Raw genomic sequence first — 7,900 nt, 5'->3', positions numbered from 1 at the left:
GAGCTGCGGTTTAATTTTAGGCCCGCATTGCTTGTGGATGCCACTGACACATACCACGAAATGCCTCTATAATATTGGTATTACAGATCACACACTGCAACCAAGATTACATGCTTTAAATGACAAAGGAATCCTCTGCTGTGTAAAAGGCAAAGATGCAGCCCTGACAAAAGTCTTACTCACGTGACTGCTAAGTGGTAAGGGCCTTCACTGAAGAGAGCTCTAGAGTCCGTCTGGAGGGTATTTTGGCCTACTCTTTCACTCTAGCCAGACAAAGGTGCGAGTACCCACACGATACGCCACGACATGTTACCTGACAATACTTTTAATCGTGGTGTTCTCTTCCTACTGCTGGTGGACAAAGGCTGGAGTATTTAAGAAACGTGCACCATTATTTCTACGGCCACGCCAGGAGATGGAACCGGTTGATCTTGGAACTGTGAGGCTGCTGTGCTAATGACAGCACCCCCTGTACTGTGCCGGAAATTGATCCATAAAGCCCATAAATCAATTAACTTATACATTCATTAATTAAATTGGAAATCATTTCAGGAATTAGCACACTCTCACCATGCCTGTTATTTTTCTTAAATGCATTAAAACCCACTTACCTGTTATTTACCCGAACACACGCTTGATTATTTAGACGTTTCAATAATTGGAAAGCTGCACAAGTAGTTCTAAAATTCAAGATAAGAGCAAAACAAATAGACCAATAATTATCTCGTTAAAAAATAGATGGTCATTGTTTTTATTCTTTTAAAATTGCAGGGTAATGGCGTAATGCTAAACAAAGCACACATAATATCCTATAACGGAGGTGGTGTCCCTGAGGAACCATTACATTCCATTTAAGTGTATTTATCCGAGCACTTATAATTGGCAGTAATGTGCAGTGTGAAGTGGCTGGCCATTGTAAACATGACAAAGTTCCTGTGCTTCCTGGCATTTATCTACAAGGTTGTGTTTTATCTATACGTTTTTAGTAAATGCCAAACCAAGTAAACACCACTTAGTATATGTTGTATTTGATCGACAGGTCACCTGTGGTGGTGGTGGTGGTATAAAGTGTGGATACACTCCCACGTCTTCCAAGTGTCATCATGGAACAGCCTACCAATCTACCCTCTAGACTAGAGGAACTATCTTCAGCTCCTTCCAGTGGCAGCCATTCCTCCAGCAACAGTGTGAGCAAGACATTTCAGGGCTGCCCCTTTACCTGTGCTGTACATAATATTTGATTTAGTATACGAGGAGGTGTGCATGAAGGGTGCGAGATAAAGCCAAATGTGTTTTATTGTTAAAGAATTGTGCAGTCCTAGCTTCTGAAAATTACGCTTACAATCCAGGATTTGGATGAGATGACATTTCCTTCCACATCCCATGTAATAATATTGAGTATTGAGTAGCAATGGAAAGTATGTTATGACACATGGAAACGCACTTAATCAAAACAATTGTACTTAAATGCTGAAAGCTCTCTTGCTCTTTGCAACATGTGCATTATGATAGTTTTGCTGCAATAATATTTAATTGTCCAAAACAAATGTGCAACATTTACGTAAAATGTTACATTTCATATTATACTGTACTTTATATGCCTTAAAAAAACTATTAATAATCAACGATGTTGAAGTTATTGCACTTGCTTGCAAACCGCAAGTTGCAAAAAGAAACTCTTTCAAAGTATTTATATTCTAGTCAAAACGAATGTGTGCTTACTCTGCTCTATATTAACGCTTCGAGGAATCGGTTTACACTAATGTGCAATACACAGGCATTCAATTATATGAAACATTGAATTGGTGCCACGTGCAGAACAAATATAATTAAACGTAGCTGAAATAAGGAGGCATACATTTCCTTGTAAAAGCCTGTTCCTTCCATGAAGAGTATAATTATTGTAACTTGACAATTTTAAACTTTTGAACACCACCCCTTCTTCGAAAACTACAGAGAGAAATATTACCAATTTAATGAAGAAAAACGATTACTCAGATTCTTATTTTCTTATTTTATATATACAATATATGTATGTATACAATAAATATAAATTAAACCACACGGCATACTTGTTAATCAGAGGTAAGGAAACATAATTTGAGCGCTATATTTAAAACGTTATAACCAGATGTGTAACGTTAAAAATGAAAACCAAAATTTGTGCAGACGATGCAGAATATGCCCATTACCGTATCTACATTTTGGAATTGCAAAATAAAATGTGTGGCACCACAAGTAAGTAAATGTAAAGTGAGAGTAAAGCGCTCCATTTTTCAAATTTAGTAATCACCAAGCAGAAATCTCTGGCACCAGTGATTTAATGCGTATATTAAATATATATATGAGGTTAACAATGCTATGTAATATGACTAGAAAACACTTGTTTACATATTGTATTTATTTTAAACCTTTAAGTTTTACATTTCATAAAGATACTGTTTCCCCATGTGCCCGAATTCTTTACAATTCCATATCTACTATTTTCTTTAAATTGCAATTGTGTTAAATTACGTGTTGCTATATTTCCCCCTAAATTTTGTTTCAATCCTTTAGGTCAAATGAATGGGGATAGCATCCAGGTTAGATCTGTGCATAGCGTATTAAGAATTCATTATTTAATAACTTCATAGCGAGGGATCCCTCCAGGCCAAGAACAATCTTTGCCATGGCATTTCGAGCTGATGAAGGCTTTGATGGTTTTTGAACGTGTTGACGTTTATCAGACTCACATCTGGCATTCGAAATGGAACGAGTGTTTGTCTGAATTGAATGCTGGTTTATGGAAGCTTCTGTTGATTAAGCTAATTTAACCCATGGGATCGCTTATTTATGTAACATTTTTGCAACTGTTGGCCAATTGACTAGACAACTCAGGTTTGCTTGGCCATTGGAAATGATTGTGGTAGTTTACCATCATAATGTTTAAAATAAATACCAACAGTACATATTTATGAAGAAATGACACATGCTCTGTGATCTATGGTCCATTTTATAAACGTGCCTTTTCATCTTTAATTTTGCACATCCATATCAGAAATATAAAAATAAGGTAGTCTATTATAGCATGGCAGTTTAACACAAAAATGGCCAAATTTCTTTAAAAAATTCTTCCTGCCATTGTCCAACCAGTAGCGTACATGGATGTGGTGGGAAAAGTGGACCAAATAGCCAGTAAAAACTTCCTCTGCTAGAGTCCTTCTGCCAGCAGTGGCATGATCATTTTGCGAGAGCCGTACGGCTGTCGACCTTATTAAGGTGCAAGCAAAGTTTGGCATACTGAATTCGTAACCTGATTTCGAAACCGAGGTGGTTTAAATCTTAGACAATTTCTTCGCCAAGATAAATGGGCAAGCGGGTCAATTGACAGGTTGTTTAAGGTGGAATAATTCAAAGTTACTTTTTTTATCGCTGCTTTCAGCTCGTCTGGACAGCGTGAACCAGACACGGATCAAAGGCCCTTAAACAGAAGCAGGAGCCATGGGCGCTGTGTGTCGTGCACAATGTTACCGTCGCCAATTAGGCAACTGTTACTCAATGTTTCTTAAGAGTATTCATTATTAAAAAATATATAATACTGTGGCAATGTGTAAAAGCAAACTCAGACTGACTTTTTATTCTTTATCAAAGAAGCTTGATTTCTTTCGTCGTGGATTATTTTTTTTAGATATCTGCAGCTGTTAAATAACACACAAGACAACCACATTTCCCTAAATCATTTCCGACACCATCCTTGGTCTTAGAGGACTCGTATTTATTTTCTCAGCTGTAACTGCAGCAATCGCCAGCATTTAAAAAAAATATATGACAGCGGCTTGAAAGATGAGTGGATTTCTTTCGGGCGCTAAATGTTTGTGTTTCAGCGGCTTGAAAGATGAGTGGATTTCTTTCGGGCGCTAAATGTTTGTGTTTGCGAATGAGCTCTAGGATGAAGTGCGTGCGTGTGTGTGTTTTAAATTACTCCGGCACACGCAACACAGAGAGAGAGAGAGACGGTGTATTAAAGCAACAGCGACATGTGCGCTTAGAAGCACAACACATTCTGCTCCTACATGACAAGCTCGCGAGCACTGTGCTGTTTCATGGACTCAGGCGGGCGGGGGAGATTGTGGTCATGCATGGGGGCTTAATGGATCGCAGGTTGCTTTGCTTAATCACCGTCTGGAAGCTTGAAATATGCTTTCAAAGATACGGGCCACTGTCTTTAATCCTCCTGCCTCTGTGTTACCCAGCAGCATAAATGGTGGCGCGCCACCGTTAGTCGGCAGGTCACGTGTGTGGGGTAAAGCGTGGGTGGACTTCCATCTTTTTCTAACACATCTGGCCAGTGCGAAAGGGTAGGGCAAAATGCCCTCTCAAAGGACTCTGTCGAACTACTTATTTCGGAGTCAGCAGCGGCATGAGAAAGACATTGTATGGCTGCACATTCACTCTTTTGTTTAACCACTTTGCTTAAGAAGGGGCCATCTTCATCCAGAATCTTTGATACCTTTCTCGCCGTGGCCACCGCTACTTTGTTTCCAGTAATCTTTGTTTCAACATCGGTCTCCAGTGACATCTCAGCGGGAGCCTGAGAATGAAGACAACACTCTTGTTCTCCTGTTTATCAATTAAAAGGACATCAATTTAGGCTGGTGAGGATTAGGAAATGCTCACCAGCCTTTGGACTATTAATTATGTTGATTGTTTTAGAAAGTTGGCTTTTAATGCTGATTCCCATTGTCGATGAATGCAAACCTTGGGGGAAAAAACAATTACGTTTTTAAGTCTTCAATGGCTCATTTGCACATGCTTACGGTAGCTGTATAATGGGGATTGTTTCCACAAACTAAGCTTAACATTGCACAACATTGGTCATATGTTAATGATAGTGGAAATCAAACTTCATAACCGCCTTGCTTAATATACTCCGCACTCACTGAACATTCAAGGGGTAATAAAAAAAAGAATATATTTCACGATATTTTTTTTGGAAAACTGACAACATTGAGTCCATACATCTGTCGTTCCGTTTTGCTGGATGTGTTCGTGCACGGTCTCATTGCTGACAAAATGCCACCCAATCATCAGCCATTGTCTATCCACTGCTGGATGAAGGCCTCCCCAATTCATCACACCATCTCTCAGTCTCAAGATGCAACAATCCGTCCGGTTCCTGCGCACGAGCTGATGTCATTACTCCATCTCTGCGGCCGATATCCTCTCGCACTTGTCTTCTCCTTTGACTGCTGCTCCTTCATTGGTCTCGACCATCGGTCGTCGTCTCTTCTCGCGACGCGTCTCGCCCAGGGCCACCTACTGTTATTGACAGTAAATATGACGTATCTTACTTGTGTATCTTCTCAAATCCACGTGTTCCTCTTCCTGTCTCTCTTTGCATATTGCAAGATGTTGTTCCATTTTGTCCATGTCTAACCTTTTGAGCCGTATCCCATACACGCTGATTGAAAACTGTGTTCCCTAAGTCAGAGTACACTATTTATTCACACATTGCGGGGCTTCACAAAAAAAAAACATCCGAAGAATGACGCACACGCAACTCCTCCGTTGGTTCGGATGGTATTGCGACGTTTCTCACAAGACCGCATGTACATAAATGATGTTTCATCCTGAATTGAATTAATTATTTGTTCTACTATAGTAACTTAGCGCCAGTGCTCCATAAGTGCAACAAATGCAAATGTCAAAGGTGTGCCAAAATGTGGTCTCAGTCTGAAGTCAACATCCATGATGTCTTGTCCATTATCAACAGTGCAGACAGTGGGGGAGTGAGGGGGAAGTAAAACACTTCTTTTCTGGTCACTTTGTCAGGATTCAATTGCCTAACAATGTCGTATTGATCCCACACAGTTATGCATATAAATTCATATGTCCGCTAATTGCATATGCTTTGATGATTTCTCGATGCCAAAATAGGTCATGCATACGGCTATAAATGATCGATCGAAGATTGTTTTTTCTCACCACGCTTTCGAATAACGGCGACAATTTAATAGTTTGACAAGACAGGGGCAGAAGACAAATGATGTCTGCGTGTTGAAGTGTTCCCATGACTAATGGCTATGAAACGTAATACACTAACAACAGTAACATAGTCCCCACACAACATGCTACTGACTAAACCAAGGAATGTGATAGGCCTTTGAAGGTGGCACAGATATTTCCCCTGTATTGGTGTTTTAATATAACAAAAGCTTCTCTTCAAACCGTTATGAAAAAAATTAAGTTTCCATCACCATCCCAGTAGTATGTTTGGAAAAACGACACACGTTAACTCAAAGGAGATCATGTGGATTTCATTAAATGTTACATTATTAGCAAAGGCAATGAACGATGACAGAAAACTACTTGTGCAGCAGGGAGGTTTAATTGATATTTTTTTAGTTTTTGTGAATTTAAAACCTCATCGGATATAATTGGAAAATTCTGAATGTAATTATACTATTATCACTAATAACCCTTTTTTATTTAGGGAAATATTAAACTGAGTCTTTAGACTATTTTGTTTTCAGGAGGATCTTAATTCAGATGTGTGCCCAAACTCCTGAATGACTACCTGAATGAAACCTACGCATTCGGAGATGACGTTCAAAAATCACATATATATATGCAACTTACCTTCCTCGCTGCATTACAGAAGCCACTTTGTGGCCATGCAAGTGTGTGGTTTTGCCCATATAAAACGTATGTGTGATTCACACATTCTACTTAGAAAGTGCAGGATTAAATATTCCCCCGGTCATTATTATTTTAATATCTGTTTTATTTTCTGTCAAAATCTTGCTCATGCACACAATGCAGAATAAAAAAAGCTTTGCATATTGGCCTTGGATCTTCATAAGGTGTTTAAAGAATGTTAAATCAACGTTACTGCCTAGATCCTGACATTTCACATGGATCAAATTACTTACACACTTCCAATTGTATTATAACTACAAAGAGGTGTTGTGTGGGCCCGGAATTTTAAAATGGATATTCCAACATCAATATGTAATATTAATCATGCTCAACCGCTGCTAGTTCGAGTCAAATCAAGTTCATGTTAAACCTATAAATTGAAGCTTACAGATTGGTTTTTTTAGACAAATAAAGATATGTTAAACAGAGACAAACCCAAACCAAACTTGTACGTTTTTGGCTATAAAATTAGGTCAGCGTCAAGGCTGATAGTGATTAGACATTTAAGGCATTTTGCAAAGAATGGTTGGTGAATACATTTTTTACATTGGCAAATGTTTACAGCTTTGCAAACTATGCAATCTACAACGACTAGGCGAGATTAAATCAAATAGTTATTTGTCCTCTATTGGACAGGGACAGCTAAGGAAAGGAAGGAATGGGAGGAAATGTGGGAGGCATTTGCCCAGCATTGGAATGAATGCAGGCTGAAAACAACAACATATGTAATTGCTGACTTGTTTATGCAGGAAAGCAAATACCGAGTCATACGACTCTCTTTCAGGAAGGCCCTGCATTTTATTTTGTATATGTTTTCATACAATGCATGAGAGTTAAACGTGTGGGAGGAAACTGTTGCACCTACAGAAAAGCCATGCACGCACGGGGGCAACGCTCTATCCCCATACAGATTGAAACTGATGGCGATTAGTCCACTTGCTGTACTGCATTCTCCTGAGGAGCCTTGTCTCCACAGTGCTGGATTGCAGGCACGTTCTTCCAAAAGGACAGTAAAGGATATTTCACTCTGGCTCAGAAGCCCTTTGCATTTACATTCTCCTAAGAAACGAAAATGTCTCACAGGGAACCACGTCGTTTTTATTTGGAACTCCCACAAGGAATCAGTTCTTTTTATATTTTATCACAATCAATCTTGGTCAATCCACTGCTGACTGAAATAATCCTCTACCCAGTGTTCTTCATTACAAGGCCAGCAGGCCAC

Source organism: Lampetra fluviatilis, chromosome 3, assembly GCF_964198595.1.
Source record: "Lampetra fluviatilis chromosome 3, kcLamFluv1.1, whole genome shotgun sequence".
In the NCBI taxonomy this organism is placed as follows: domain Eukaryota; kingdom Metazoa; phylum Chordata; class Hyperoartia; order Petromyzontiformes; family Petromyzontidae; genus Lampetra; species Lampetra fluviatilis.
This window is presented reverse-complemented; position numbering follows the sequence as displayed.